Consider the following 16,662-nt stretch of genomic DNA (forward strand, 5'->3'; position numbering starts at 1 on the left):
ACATTCATTGGTTCTGGGTATCAGGAAATAAACAACTTTGGGGGCCATAATTCTACGTATCACATTTTGAAATGTAAGATTTAATTGAAGTAAGCTTGGACTACATTTACATATTTTCACTATACATAGTACACTGTGCAATTCTTTTAGCAACTTCAGAGCTTATCTATATTTATTGATTTATTAAATGAATAAATCAATACATATCAGCTCGAGTTGTTTTGACTTTGCTCTACACAAAGTTGCTGAATCTCCTAGGCTGACTAGGAGTAGAGAGACACAGACAACTACACTTTCTATTCAGAATCCTTTTGACTTGGACTCTCCTTTGTTTTTTGTTTTTTTTTGATGTAGTGTTCCATGATTCATTATTTACGTATATAACACCCAGTGCTCCATGCAGAACGTGCCCTCTTTAATACCCATCACCAGGCTAACCCATCCCCCACCCCCCTCCCCTCTAGAACCCTCAGTTTGTTTCTCAGAGTCCATAGTTTCTCATGGTTCGTCTCCCTCTCCAATTTCTCCCCCTTCATTTTTCCCTTCCTACTATCTTTTTTTTTTTTTTTTAACATATAATGTATTATTTGTTTCAGAGGCACAGGTCTGTGATTCATCATTCTTACACAATTCACAGCGCTCACCATAGCACATACCCTCCTCACCCAGCCACCCCATCCCTCCCACCCCCCACAACTCCAGCAACCCTCAGTTTGTTTCCTGAGATTAAGAATTCCTCATATCAGTGAGATCATATGATACATGTCTTTCTCTGATTGACTTATTTTGCTTTGCATAATGCCCTCTAGTTCCATCTACATTACAAATGGCAAGATTCCATTCCTTTTGATGGCTGCAAAATATTCCATTGTATATATACACCACATACTCTTTATCCATTCATCTGTTGATGGACATCTTGGCTCTTTCCATAGTTTGGCTATTGTGGACATTGCTGCTATAAACATTGGGGTGCACGTACCCCTTCGGATCACTACATTTGTATCCTTGGGGTAAATACCCAGGAGTGCAATTGCTGGGTCATATGGTATCTCTATTTTCAACTTTTTGAGGAACTTCCATACTGTTTTCCAGAGTGGCTGCACCAGCTTGCATCCCCACCAAAAGTGTAGAAGGGTTCCCCTTTCTCCGCATCCCTGCCAACATCTGTTGTTTCCTGACTTGTTAATTTTAGCCATTCTGACTGGTGGGGGTGGTATCTCATTGAGGTTTTGATTTGGATTTCCCTGATGCCGAGTGATGTTGAGCATTTTTTCATGTGTCTGTTGGCCATTTGGATGTCTTTGGAGAAATGTCTGTTCGTGTCTTCTGCCCATTTCTTGATTGGATTATTTGTTCTTTGGGTGTTAAGTTTGATAAGTTCTTTAGAGATTTTAGATACTAGCCCTTTATCTGATATGTCATTTGTAAATCTTCTCCCATTCTGCCTGTTGTCTTTTGGTTTTGTTGATTGTTTCCTTTGCTGTGCAAAAGCTTTTTATCTTAATGAGTCCCAATAGTTCATTTTTTTCCTTGCTTCCCTTGCCTTTCATGACGTTTCTAGGAAGAAGTTGCAGCAGCTGAGGTTGAAGAGGTTGCTGCCTGTGTTCTCCTCTAGGATTTTGATGGACTCCTGTCTCATATTTAGGTCTTTAGTTGACCACAGAGTGGAGGGTCCATTTCTGGGCTCTTTATTCTGTTCCATTGATCTATGTGTCTGTTTTTGTGCCAGTACCATACTGTCTTGATGATTACAGCTTTGTAATAGAGCTGGAAGTCCGGAATTGTGATGCTGCCAGCTTTGCTTTTCTTTTTCAACATTCCTCTAGCTATTCGAGGTCTTTCCTGGTTCTATACAAATTTTAGGATTATTTGTTCCATTTCTATGAAAAAAGTGGATGGTATTTTGATAGGGATTGCATTAAATGTGTAGATTTCTCTAGGCAGCATTGACATCTTCACAATATTTGTTCTTTTAATCCATGAGCATGGAACGTTTTTCCATTTTTTGTGTCTTCCTCAATTTCTTTCATGAGTATTTTATAGTTTTCTGAGTACAGATCCTTTGTCTCTTTGGTTAGATTTATTCCTAGGTATCTTATGGTTTTGGGTGCAATTGTAAATGGGATCGACTCCTTAATTTCTCTTTCTTCTGTCTTGTTGTTGGTGTATAGGAATGCCACTGACTTCTGTGCATTGATTTTATATCCTGCCCCTTTACTGAATTCCTGTATGAGTTCTAGCAGTTTTGGGGTGGAGTCTTTTGGGTTTTCCACATAAAGTATCATATCATCTGCAAAGAGTGAGAGTTTGACTTCTTCTTTGCTGATTTGGATGCCTTTTATTTCTTTTTGTTGTCTGATTGCTGTGGCTAGGACTTCTAATACTATGTTGAATAGCAGTGGTGATAGTGGACATCCCTGCCATGTTCCTGACCTTAAGGGGAAAGCTCTCAGTTTTTCCCCATTGAGAATGATATTTGCTGTGGGTTTTTCATAGATGGCTTTTATGATATTGAGGTATGTACCCTCTATCCCTATACTCTGAAGAGTTTTGATCAAGAAAGGATGCTGTACTTTGTCAAATGCTTTTTCTGCATCTATTGAGAGTATCATATGGTTCTAGTACTTTCTTTTATTAATGTATTGCATCACATTGATAGATTTGCGAATGTTGAACCAACCTTGCAGCCCAGGAATAAATCCCACTTGGTCGTGGTGAATAATCCTTTTAATGTACTGTTGGATCCTATTGGCTGGTATTTTGATGAGAATTTTTGCATCCATGTTGATCAGGGATATTGGTCTGTAATTCTCCTTTTTGATGGGGTCTTTGTCTGATTTTGGGATCAAGGTAATGCTGGCCTCATAAAATGAGTTTGGAAGCTTTCCTTCCATTTCTAATTTTTGGAACAGTTTCAGAAGAATACGTATTAATTCTTCTTTAAATGCTTGGTAGAATTCCCCTGGGAAGCCATCTGGCCCCGGGCTCTTGTTTGTTGGGAGATTTTTGATAACTGCTTCAATTTCCTTAGTGATTATAGGTCTGTTCAGGTTTTCTATTTCTTCCTGGTTCAGTTTTGGTCGTTTATACATCTCTAGGAATGCATCCATTTCTTCCAGATTATCTAATTTGCTGGCATATAATTGCTCATAATATGTTCTTATAATTGTTTGTATTTCTTTGCTGTTGGTTGTGATCTCTCCTCTTTCATTCATGATTTTATTTATTTGGGTCCTTTCTCTTTTCTTTTTGATAAGTCTGGCCAGGGCTTTATAAGTCTTGTTAATTCTTTCAAAGAACCAGCTCCTAGTTTCGTTGATCTATTCTACTGTTCTTTTGGTTTCTATATCATTGATTTCTGCTCTGATCTTTATTATTTCTCTTCCCCTGCTGGGTTTAGGCTTTATTTGCTGTTCTTTCTCCAGCTCCTTTAGGTGTACGGTTAGGTTGTGTATTTGAGACCTTTCTTGTTTCTAGAGAAAGGCTTGTATTGCTATATACTTTCCTCTTAGAACTGCCTTTGCTGCATCCCAAAGATTTTGAACAGTTGTGCTTTCATTTTGATTGGTTTCCATGAATTCTTTTAATTCTTCTTTAATTTCCTGGTTGACACATTCATTCTTTAGTAGGATGCTCTTTAGCCTCCATGTATTTGAGTTCTTTCCGACTTTCCTCTTGTGATTGAGTTCTAGTTTCAAAGCAATGTGGTCTGAAAATAGGCAGGGAATGATCCCAATCTTTTGGTACCGGTTGAGACCTGATTTGTGACCTAGGATGTGATCTATTCTGGAGAATGTTCCATGGGGACTAGAGAAGAATGTGTATTCTGTTGCTTTCGGGTGGAATGTTCTGAATATATTTGTGAAGTCCATTTGGTCCAGTGTGTCATTTAAAGCCTTTATTTCCTTGTTGATCTTTTGCTTAGATGATCTGTCCATTTCAGTGAGGGGGCGTGTTAAAGTCCCCTACTATTATTGTATTGTTGTCGATGTGTTTCTTTGATTTTGTTATTAATTGGCTTATATAATTGGGTGCTCCCATGTTAGGGACATAGATATTTACAATTGTTAGATCTTCTTGTTGGATAGATCCTTTAAGTATGATATAGTGCCCTTCCTCATCTCTTATTATAGTCTTTGGTTTAAAATCTAAGTTGTCTGATATAAGGATTGCCACTCCAGCTTTCTTTTGGTGTCCATTAGCATGGTAAATATTTTTCCACCCCCTCACTTTCAATCTGGAGGTGTCTTTGGGTCTAAAATGAGTCTCTTGAAGACAGCATATTGATGGATCTTGTTTTTTTATCCAATCTGATACCCTGTGTCTTTTGATTGGGGCATTTAGCCCATTTACATTCGGGTAACTATTGAAAGATATGAATTTAGTGCCATTGTATTGCCTGTAAGGTGACTGTTACTGTATATTGTCTCTGTTCCTTTCTGGTCTATGTTACTTTTAGGCTCTCTCTTTGTTTAGAGGACCCCTTTCAATATTTCTTGTAGGGCTGGTTTCATGTTTGCAAATTAGTTTTTGTTTGTCCTGGAAGCTTATTATCTCTCCTTCAATTTTCAATGACAGCTTAGGTGGATATAGTATTCTTGGCTGCATGTTTTCTCGTTTAGTGCTCTAAATATATCATGCCAGTCCTTTCTGGCCTGCCAGGTCTCTGTGGATAGGTCTGTTGCCAATCTAATGTTTCTACCATTGTAGGTTACAGACCTGCTATCCCAAGCTGCTTTCAGGATTTTCTCTTTGTCTCTGAGACTCATAAGTTTTACTATTAGATGTCGGGGTGTTGATTATTTTTATTGATTTTGAGGGGGGTTCTCTGTGCCTCCTGGATTTTGATGCCTGTTTCCTTCCCCACATTAGGAAAGTTCTCTGCTATAATTTGCTCCAATATACCTTCTGCCCCACTCTCTTCTTCTTCTGGGATCCCAATTATTCTAATATTGTTTCATCTTATGGTATCACTTATCTCTCAAATTCTGCCCTCGTGATCCAGTAGTTGTTTATCTCTTTTTTTCTCAGCTTCTTTATTTTCCATCATTTGGTCTTCTATATCACTAATTCTCTCTTCTGCCTCATTTATCCTAGCAGTTAGAGCCTCCATTTTTGATTTCACCTCATTAATAGCCTTTTTGATTTCAACTTGGTTAGATTTTAGTTCTTTTATTTCTCTTGAAAAGGTCTCTCTAGTATCTTCCATGCTTTTTTCAAGCCCAGCTAGTATCTTTATAATCGTCATTCTGAACTCTAGTTCTGACATCTTACTAATGTCTGTATTGATTAGGTCCCTGGCAGTCGGTACTGCCTCTTTGTTTTTTGTTTTGTTTTGTTTTTGAGGTGAGTTTTTCTGTCTTGTTATTTTGTCCAGAGGAGAACAGATGAATGAGGGAACAAAATGCTAACAGGGGAACAACAACCCCAGAAAAATATACACTAAACAAATCAGAAGAGACCTGAAACTGGGGGAAAAGAAAGGGAAAGAAAGAAAAAAGAAAAAAAAAAAGAATATGATCAAATATGATCAGGCTGGTGAATAGAACAGTGCCACATGCTAGATTTTGGGCATATTTTTGTCTGTTAGAAGAAACTGCCTCCCAAAATTTTAAAGAAAGAAAAACTTATATATGTACAAAAATAAGGGTAAATACGATGAAGGGATAGAATATGACTGTAAAGATGAATATTATAAAAGATTTTATAAAAAGAATTGATAAGATAAGAAGTTGGTTGAAAAAAGAAAGAAGAGAAATTAAAAAGAAAAAAGGGAGAGAATGTGATCAGGCAGGAGACTAGAACAAAGCCATACCCTAGAGATTTAGGGTATCATTTTGGTCTGTTAGAAGAAACTATATCCCAGAATTTTAAAGAGAGAACAACTTATATATAAATATAAATAAATAAATAAATAAATAAATAAATATATATATATATATATATCAAAAATAAGGTTAACTACAATGAAGGGATAGAATATGACTCTAAAAATGAAAAATAAAAAAGATTTTTAAAAAAGGGATTAATAAGATGTTGGTTGAAAAAGGGAAAGAGAAAAATTTAAAAAAAAATAGAAAAAGAAAAAAAGAAAATTAGAAAAATTAACTTTGAAAGACTAAAGAATCAAGGGAAAAAGCTATGAATTCTACAAGCTGCATTCCCCTAGTGCTGGAGTTCTGCCATTCTCATTGATCGGTAAACTTGGTCTTGGCTGGCTGTTCTTGCTGATCTTCTGGGGGAGGGGCCTGTTGCAGTGATTCTCAAATGTCTTTGCCAGAGGCAGAATTGCCCTGCCCTTGCGTGGTCCGGGCTAAGTAATCTGCTCGGGTTTGCTCTTGGGAGCTTTTGTTCCCTGCAAGCTTTCCGTACAGCTTTGGAGGATGAGAGTGAAAATGGTGGCCTCCCAATCTTGGCCCAGAGGAGCTGGGAACTCGGGGCCTGACTCCTCATTGCGCCCCCAGTGAAAAGCAGTCAATCACTCCCTTCTCCCTAGGCTTTGGCTGCACTCTGTGCTCACCTGGCCTGTGACCGAGCATTTCTATCTCTGGCACACGACCCCGTGTGGAGTCTCCAAACCCAGCAGATTCTTGCGGTGCGCTCCCACGCCACTCCTCCAGGGGGAGGAAGGGGAATCTCTCTGGATCTGCCGCTTGTTGGGTCCCTGCTGGAAAAGCAGTGGCCTGACTGTGCCGTGGATCATGGTTTATGGCAACCTGGAGCTGAGAGCCCACACCTGGGCTCCGTCTTTGTAGCTGGCTTCTCCGCTCTGATCCCTGGGAGCTCTGCCTCACTCAGGCACCCCTGGTATTTCTGTGACCCCGAGGGTCCTGAGACCACAATGTCCCAGCAAGGGTTCCACCCCCCGCTTAGCCACTGGAGCAACGTCCCTCAGCAGAGCAGACTTCTACAAGTTCCGATTTTGTGCTCCGCTGCTCTCTCACTTGCCAGAAGCAGCGGACAGAGGCCCCCTCCCCCACCGTCTATCTTCCCAAATATCGCCTTGGATTCACTTCCCTGCACGTCCCACCATCCAGAAAGTGGTCACTTTTCTGTTCAGAGAGTTTCTGCTATTCTTTTCTTCAATCTCCTGTTGAGTTCGTAGGTGTTCAGAGTGGTTTGATAGCTATCTAGCTGAATTCCTAGGATCAGACAAAATTTAGGTCGCCATCTTGCTCCTCCACCTTGGACTCTCCTTTGATTGCATTTTTTTAGTTGGTGGCCACAATTTCCAAACTGTATTTTCTTTGTTCTTTATTCTTAAGGTACAATGACCACAAATATTACGTAAGAAGATATAATGAGCATAAGAGCCACAGGAGGCATGAAAAGAGTAAACCAGATAAGGTAAATCTCCATCAAAGTACACCATTTACCTTCTTTATGACCTGATCATCAGTTGCCTTTTCTCTATGGGTCCTGATGATATGATTTCTCTGCTTTATTTTTTCAAGGTTCCCTATTATCTGAGGTTTTCTGAGTATTACAGCATTGCAATCTGACAAAGTCTAATAAATAAACTCCTTATTTTCTTCCCTCCATCTCTAAAATCTATGTTATCCATTTTAGTGGATAACATAGATTTCACACACAGTTGCTAGAAAACTGAACTCATCTCTGCTCTTTATCCTCCCTTATCTTCCAACCCATTCCTTTTAAGTCCTGTCATTTCTACCCTTTCACCTCTATCTTCACTTCAGAGCATACTCAGGCCTCCTCAGCTCATGCAACTTTAATCTCTGTCTCTTCTGCTTCCCATTTGTCTTTTACATATTGTCAGAAATAAATTTTCAAAATTCATATATGACTGTAATGATCTTCTACTTAAATTTTATCAAGGACACTCCATTTATTATAAACTCCTGAGCCTGGCATTTAGGGCTTTTCATAATTTTACTTGAAACTATTTTTTCAGACTTCTTTGCAATTGTTCCTCTGGATATATCCAGTATTCTAATCCCCTGATTCATTTGCAGTTTACACAGCACAAACACTTACTTACATGTCCTTATTCAAGGCTGCTATTAGGTATGCCCTTCCTCTCTTCTGCTTCTTCGGTTCCTATAATTACCCAGAAAAATTCTGAATTCTCCTCAGCTTCCCTTACCAGCTCCCAAACCTGCTTAAGTAAAATCAATCCCTGTCTTGCTATTTCTTCCACCTCTATTTTAAAATCTCCATTATAACAATGGTCTTTCTTTTTTTCTTTCTTTCTTTTTTTCTTTTTCTTTTCCAGTTTGGCCATAAAGTATTTAGGCTGTATTTAACTATCTTGCATTGAGCTCCCTGATTTGAACTCAGAAGGTATCCTGAGTATGTATATATATAGTGTGTGTGCATAGATATCTAAAATTACACTCAGCTTGGAAGAAGAGAGCACTGAGTAGCAGGCAGAATTCCCCATCCAGGGATGTTATACAAATGTACACAGCAAGGTCTGGAAAACCTTGTAAGTTTTTGAGCTTTTTCATCTCCTTGTCACTCTCCCCAAGGTAAACACTCAGGATGTCCTCTCTCTGGGACAGATGCTCCCAAGAGCCTGGAGATTCTTATCCTCAGTGTGATATAGCCACCCAATTCAGATTTGATAAATGTGCAAATAAATGACATTAAATGAAAAATAAAGCACCTTGGCCTCACTTCTTTTATGCTTTTCTCCCAGATGTGCACTGACCCATTACTTACATCAAATTTAGACTATAAGTCTTTGCATTTACATATCTTTGGAGTTCTGTGAGTCAGACTTCACCTGAATAATTTTAAGAGGCTCTTGGGGGCAAAAGAGATGGAAAATTACAAGTTCATCCAGAGACTAGATTACATCAATTATTATTACTGGGTTCTATTATCCTGCTACCAGTCTCCCCTCTGTGACCATTTTTATTACACAATTTTTTTAAAATTTGTGAGTACTAAGTGTGCAATATGGTGCAGTAAATGACACAAAGAAGTCATCACTCCTTTTTAGGGTTTTGCAATGTAAGTAATCAAGTTCAATATTTAGGCATTAGTGTTATTTTATACACACACATATATACAAATATACACACTACACACCTACAGATATAAATGTCAATAAATGAACCCATGTCCTAATACAAAATAATTAGGAGCTGCCTGATAAGGACAATTTAAAATGAAATATATATGACAGCTCACAATTTTAAATCATAGTAATTTTTTTTCTATTTCTATTTTTCAGATAGAATTCCAAATAATTTAAATAATTTCATGGCACATTCTATAGATGGCTGTTGGCACCATTACCACATATTCTCAAAGTACCTGTATATTATATGGTCTCCTCTCATACCTTAAAGCTAGAAAATGTCTCAGGTGGACATATCAAAGTCATTTAGCAGATACTTGAAAAGGAGTAGTAAACTAGTCTACATGAATTTCATGGATTCTAGATCTAGGTAGAATCAGGGTTTTTAGAGGAAGAGTATTTGCATAATTAGTTAGTAGGCCCAGAAAACATGCCATTTGGTGGAGCTTTTACACCTTAAGTATGCTAGTGCAGGAGCTCATGACTGGTTATCTGCCCACTGGCAAGCTTTACTTTCAGTGGTTAATAAATACAAAAGGACTTATTGCAGCTAGTTTAAGTACAAATCAAAAAGGGAGAAGTAGCAGGCTGTAGCAGTTGTAGGAGTAGGTGAAGACAGAAAGAAGGTGAATCACAAGATTGGTGATGACCAAGCCAGATCCCTGTTTTTTTCTACTCTGGTTTCCTGAACTAAAATCCAATCCTGCTTGAGGCCTGGCTTTGTGACTACTGAGACAGTATGTTCTACTGACCTAATTCCCCCAGAAGTCAGTGTCATATGCCTTCAGTACTTTGTGTATTCTGAATATGCCTCTATTTTCAACATGAAGAAGCTAAAGGCAGGAAAAGTAAGAGGTGAGAGGTTGAGACAGAAGAAGAAAACAAAAAAAGAGGGGAAAGGATGAATGGAGGGAGAGAGTGGGAGAGTAAGCAGGAAGTCTGAGATATTGGGGATTTGGGAGAGTCCATAAAAGGAATTAAGGATGTAAAGTTGTAACTTGGGGGGACTGATTTATTTTTATTGTACAGGTAATTTTCTATATATATATTTATTTTATTTATTTTTATTATGAAAATAACAAAAAAACTACCTCCAAGGTATGTTTTTTAATTGATTATTTTTTGATGAATTTTAGGTTCCTAGTAAACTTGTTCAGAAAGCACAATGCTTCCATAAACCCTCACCCACATATACACAACCTCTCCCACTATGGGCATCCACACCACAATGGAACATTTGTTACAGTCACTAAACCTACACTGGCACATGATTATTTAGATCTTGATACTGTTTCCATAGTCTTGCCTTTTCCAGAATGTCACACAGTGAGAATCATATAGTATGTAGCCTCTTCAAATATGTATTACTGTTTTATGTAAGGAAAATATATGTAAATTATATGTATTCATATGAAACTTTATTTTTTTTTTAGATTTTGTTTAGTTATTTGGCAGAGAGAGACACAGTGAGTGAGGGAACACAAGCAGGGGGAGTGGGAGAGGGAGAAGCAGGCTTCCCGTGGAGCAGGGAGCCCGATGTGGGGCTTGATCCCAGGACCCTGGGATCATGACCTGAGCCGAAGGCAGACGCTTAACGACTGAGCCACCCAGGCACCACCGGAAACTTTTTTTTATTTCAACATAATGCTTATAAAATTTTATCCATCTTGTCCATCCAGAATGTATACCGGCTTCATACTTTTTAACTCCTGAAAGAATTGTAAGTATTAACTGTAGGTTGATCCCTTCACTTTGAGAGATAACTCACAAATATTATCTACAAATCTTTTCTCTTGAATGTTTCAATCTACTCACAGAACAATCTTCCAATTTCTTTCTGAGGGGTATAAGACTGTTGCCATCCTTATAGGAACCAAGTGGTAAGACATAAGTAGTAGGGTCTCTCCAACTAGTACACAGAATTTCTCCTCTTAATTTTTCTGATTTCTGTATGTTACTCAGCCTGGCCTAGTGTCTTGGAGACCACCTCTGCTAGGACAGGAGTAGTTTTCCAGGATAAAAGCTTCCGGTCATCAGACATTAGAGGGTTAGTTACCTGGCAGTATGAAATCTCAAGAATATGTATGGAAGATTCTAGTTTCTTCAGCCATCTTTCTATTTTCATCCCTTTCCTAAGGCACTTCCTTAATCACAGCTTTCTGCTAGGGGAACTGCATGAGATGTCTGTGCTAAAGGCACTTAGTACTCAGCTTCCTCACTTTTTCATCCACAAATGTTATCTCCAAAATGTCGCCATCCCTTCCTGCTATTTTTCTCCTGTTTTCTTTATCTATATGGGTTCATATTTTGTTACTATTGTTACTGCTGTGATTATTATTATTGCATTGTGATTATTATTCATTTTCTGTCAGTTAAGTAAAGGTTTTGGGAGAATTTGAAATAAATATGTTACCATATTCCTCTGGTACTATTTCTAAAGGAAGTAATGGAGACATTTTATTTTTTCTACAGTAATATTGGTCTGTTCTGTTTTTCTATTTATATCAAATATTAAAATACAGCATTTTTAAAAATCCATTTATGTTATGAAGATCTGAGAACTTTGTCAAAATAAAGCCACTTATGCTATTTCATTCACGTATTCATTTAACCAATATTTATTGTGTATCTATTATATTCTATGCTCTGTTCTAGATACTTAGGATATGCCAGTGACCAATGCATATACAAATCTCTGCCTTCATGGAATTTTCCTTCTGGTGGAGAAGGGATGGATAATAAGCAATAAAAATAATGACTAAGTCAATTATATAGTACCTCATAATGTAATAAATATTATGGAAAAAAAAGAATAGTTTATGGTAAGAAGGTTGCATTACTCATTTTATAAAGAAATATAGATAAAGATATTACCAACAGAACATACAAGCTGACCATTTATGTTTATGAATATTATTTGTTGAGTGTCCATTATGTGATATGCGATACATGTAATGAATCTGACTAAAACTGATTGGAACAGATTTCATTAAAATCCAGTTTTATAAATACATATTTCTACTATAAAGTGAACCCTTCAAAAATAACCACAGAATGGCCCTAGTTTCTAAGTACACTTTTTTTTTTTAATATTTTCTTTTTTTTTTTTTTTTGAAGATTTTATTTATTCACTTGAGACACAGAGAGAGAGAGAGAGCATGAGCAGGGAGAGAGGCAGAGGGAGAGGGAGAAGCAGGCTCCCTGCTGAGCCAGGAGCCTGATGTGGGGCTCGATCGCAGAACCCTGGGATCATGATCTGAGCTGAAGGCAGATGCTTAACCATCTGAGCCACCCAGGCACCCCTCTAAGTACACTTTTTAAAGAGTAACCTATGCCTTAGCTGAAATGCAAAGAAGTTATGTGAATGAATCATAAAGTATGGATTTGTAGTTTTGCCTTGGATTCAATTCCCTTAACAATTTGCCATTTTATAATTTATTTGAATGAGTTAAATGTTAGTCACTTCATACTTGATACAACTCAAGTTGCTTCAAATATTTCCAACAAAAAAGAGAATTCCAAACAATGTTTTTAGGGAATGAAAACGTATAAGGTAGAATATAATTTCACCTATTTATCAGTAGATGGAAAGTTACCTTTATCAATTTTGTTTTATATATTGAGTGAAAATACACCAAACAACCTCTACAGCAACACCCCTAGGAGAAGTCAGATCACTGGATATTCATATGCATAAATAAAATATATTCAAACACACTTACACTAATACTATTAGTCTGCTTAAAACATTTGTAAACAACAACGAGGACAAAACATTTGTTAGCAATAACTTCCTTTGCCACTCTATTTCTCACAGTACCTAATATCATACGGTGGCTTTATAAAAAGAGATTGCTGAGTGTAGCTGTATGTGATATGACCTCCATTTGATGTAACTGGCAATTTCTTTAATGGAAAGTGCTTAGAATTGCACAGCAATTGATTTTGTTTCTTTCCAATAGTGCCCAATAAGTGTTCCTACTTTGATTACTGTTGCATCATAAAGATATATTCAAAACTCCTGAGAAAACAATGCCAATAACTAGAATCACAATTTATCTTTTACAGTATTAAGTTGCATACTATACATAACTGTGCACAATTACAATAATTAAAGTAAGATTTAAATTTTACTTTGAAAATTGGCCCAAGATTACTTTTTTATCCAAGAATTTAAGTGAATTCTCCATACAAACTTATTTTTATTCTTTCAATTCTATGCTTTATAAAATAGCAGCAAGACATATGTTACATTCAAAATAAATATTTAAAAAGTTGAAAATGCATATTTTATATGCCTTAATGACTACATGAAGATATTTCTTTTGTAGTGTTTGGCATTCACATCATATAGCTATGTTCCATATATTATTCAAACATTTTAAAATTACAGTTAGTTGATTTCTGTTCTAAGATATTTTGTTCTGTGTAAGTACTGAGAGTATTTCAAAGCTCAAGAAATGTTGCTAAATATCCATTTTTATAATAAGGAAGAGTTAATTAAATCACTGATATAATAATTATATATACATATGTATATATATTCATATGCATAGGTATATCTGTATAATTATTAATATATTTCAAGACTGCACACAATTTTTGGACAATAGCTCTGTGATTTTTATATAGTGTTCCTGGAAATATAAGAAACATTTTTTAAAAGTCATAAATGATTCATTTCAGGAAAACAAAAATAGATTACTTTGTAAGTATTTTGGGTTAAAACTTCACTTTTGAAAGACAATAGCCAAACACATTTTTTTTTAATATTTTATTTTTAAGTAATCTCTATACCCAACGTGGGCTTGAACCTACAACCCTGAGATCAAGAGTCACGTGCTCTACCAGCTAAGCCAGCCAGGCGCCCACAAATACATTTTTGCTCCAAATAAATCTATGCATTCATGAAGCAGTAGTTAAGGAAAATGTAGAGATTTTAAATATAATTGGCATGAATACATTAATCAAGAAAGTATTTTATTAAATGAGTGGTTATGAGAGAATAAAAATAAACTTCCCAGATGTGATAACCTTAATCAAATTATTAGAGGTAATGCTATTATCACATCAATCTACATAATTTTTAACATGTAAAAGTGTTTTTTTTTACACAGCTTTCCTATTCTCTAGGGTTTTTAATACATAAATGTTAAAAATTATAAGAGTCTCAGCTTTAACTTCTCTTTGTATTTTTGTTCTCAACTCAGTTATTAACATCAAACCAACACTGTATGCACAAAAAAAGCATTTATTTGCCATCAGATATTGGTTCTGAAAGATTTCCACTGCAATTTCACTTGATTTGCTTTTGAATGATGATAACAGTAACAGTATCCACTAACATGTACAAAGCCCTCTGCCCCCACTTTAGGTATTTATATGTGATATTTTATTTAATCATCATAATCACCTTGTTAGGTGAATACTATTATTTGATCCATCTTACACAAATGGAAACTAAGCTATAATTATGTTAAATAACTTTCCAATGTTTCATACCTAACAAATGAAGTAAGGAAACTTCAATCTTTTGGGTTGCATCAATTATTTTCTTAAAAATATTGAATCTACCTTTATATAAGCATATATAAATAATTCCAGACAAATCATTGACTACCTACAATGTGCAAAGTCACTCATTTTGTACAGATTCTACAAAGCTGGGGAAATGTTACATTGATAGTTAACATTGAAACTTGAATTAAATCCAAATTGTCTGTAGCACATTTATTTATTTTTTATTTATTTATTTATTTATTTTTGTAGCACATTTAAAATGTTTATTAAGTAACTCAAAACTCAAATTGCCTTTGTTTTTATTAATAGCAACTTGCTTGAACATTTTGGTAGACTCAATTAGCCAGGAAGAAAAAAATGGATCATAAAAAGACAAACTATTCTAAATATGTTGATCATTTTTGATGAACAAGTATTCATTAGCCAAAACATGTTATATGCTTGTGAAAACTATTACCTAGCATTGGAGGACATACATCACTATGATTTTTAAAAAGCTGCCTATGATTTTTCTGTAGGTTTAATGACAAATCACAACATATTTCCTGACATTATTTTAATCATTATGTGTGCTAAATTCATAATCGTGGGTTATATGGACCAGTGAATCAAATAAAATAATCCTTAGTTTATTTCATCCATTCATTTATTCATCCATCCATTGGACAAATAACTTTAAGCATCTACTCCTTCCTATGATTATTCTATCTGCTGAGGATATATTATGAAAAAGCCTGGCTCCTTATACTTACAGAACTTACATTTTAGTAAGTGAGACAAGCAATAAACAGGTAAAGCATTACACGAGAGAAATAAATATGATACTGCTTTAGAAATCAATGGGTTATCTGTTAAGACTTTTCAGAGAAACTGACATTTTGAAGGGAAGTAAAGATAAGAAAGAATCTGCCAGACAAGGCGTGGTGAGAAATCTACTTCAGGAAATATTATGCTCAAAGGCTCCAATGTGGGAAGAACTTGGTGTGTTCCAGGACCGACAGAAGACCAGTGTGATGCTGTGGAAGAAAGATGGAACCAAGTATGAGATGTGCTGGGGAGAGAGACAGGAGCCTGTCACGCTAAGATTTACAGGCCAAAATAAGTAGTGTGAACAGAAGCCACTGATAGGTTGTTAGTAGGGCAGTTATATATTCTGATTTATATTTTATATAGATAACTCTGGGTCCTATGTGAGAATGGAAGGGAGAGGAATGGGGTAGTAGTGGAGAGGGGATGGGGACCAATTCAGAGTCTATTCTGATAGTTCATTTCATAAAATGACATTTGGACGATGGTGGAGGTAAGGGAATTATGAAGTGGATGCCTATGAACAAGAATTTGCCTACCTTTCAGGTGCAACTTTTGATCTAATGATGAAAAAAATTGCCCTCTAGTGAAGATCAAGGGTAATTGTGCCTCAGCTCCCCATAACATATGCTGGCTTAGTATTCTGTTCACTGCTTAGTTTAAGTGACTGCATTTGCCTGGTAGCTGTTGAAAGCAGGTGCAGTAGTCAGAGAAGCAGGGGAGGAGGTGGGGGGCCTGCTCTGTTTGGCAGAGGGCCCTCTTTTTGTCAACACTCCTGCTGTCTGCCTCAGAGGCCCAGATCCTCCTGCCAGGCCTCTCGAGCCCTCTAATGAGTACAACTCCTAATACATAGAAAAGAGGCATCTGGGCTGAGATGCATTCAGAATGGCCATTTTCTAAGTAAAATTAAATGATTGCTATGGCTGTTGAATAAAAAAGAGAAAAGTTCAAGAAATACTCATTTCCTTTGAAGTTCATTGTATCACAAATTTCTCCTTATCCCTCTAACTGCTCTTTTTCAATTTCCTTTGAAGGCTCTTTCATCTACACTCTACCTCTAAATATTAAGATTCTGGTTCTCAATTCTAGTTACCCAACACTCTTGCCCCAGGCCTTTTCACTCATTTCCAAGACTTCAAATATTTATAAGCAGTAAATGTAATATATGTCATTCAGAGTCATCTGAGTTCCAAATCAGTTTATCCTGTCTCTAAACACCCACTTCTTAGAAACATCTATAATATAATATAATATAATATAATATAATATAATATAATATAATA

Source organism: Mirounga leonina, unplaced genomic scaffold (genome assembly GCF_011800145.1).
Source record: "Mirounga leonina isolate KUSES-001 unplaced genomic scaffold, KU_Mleo_1.0 Mir_168, whole genome shotgun sequence".
NCBI classification, from domain to species: Eukaryota; Metazoa; Chordata; class Mammalia; order Carnivora; family Phocidae; genus Mirounga; species Mirounga leonina.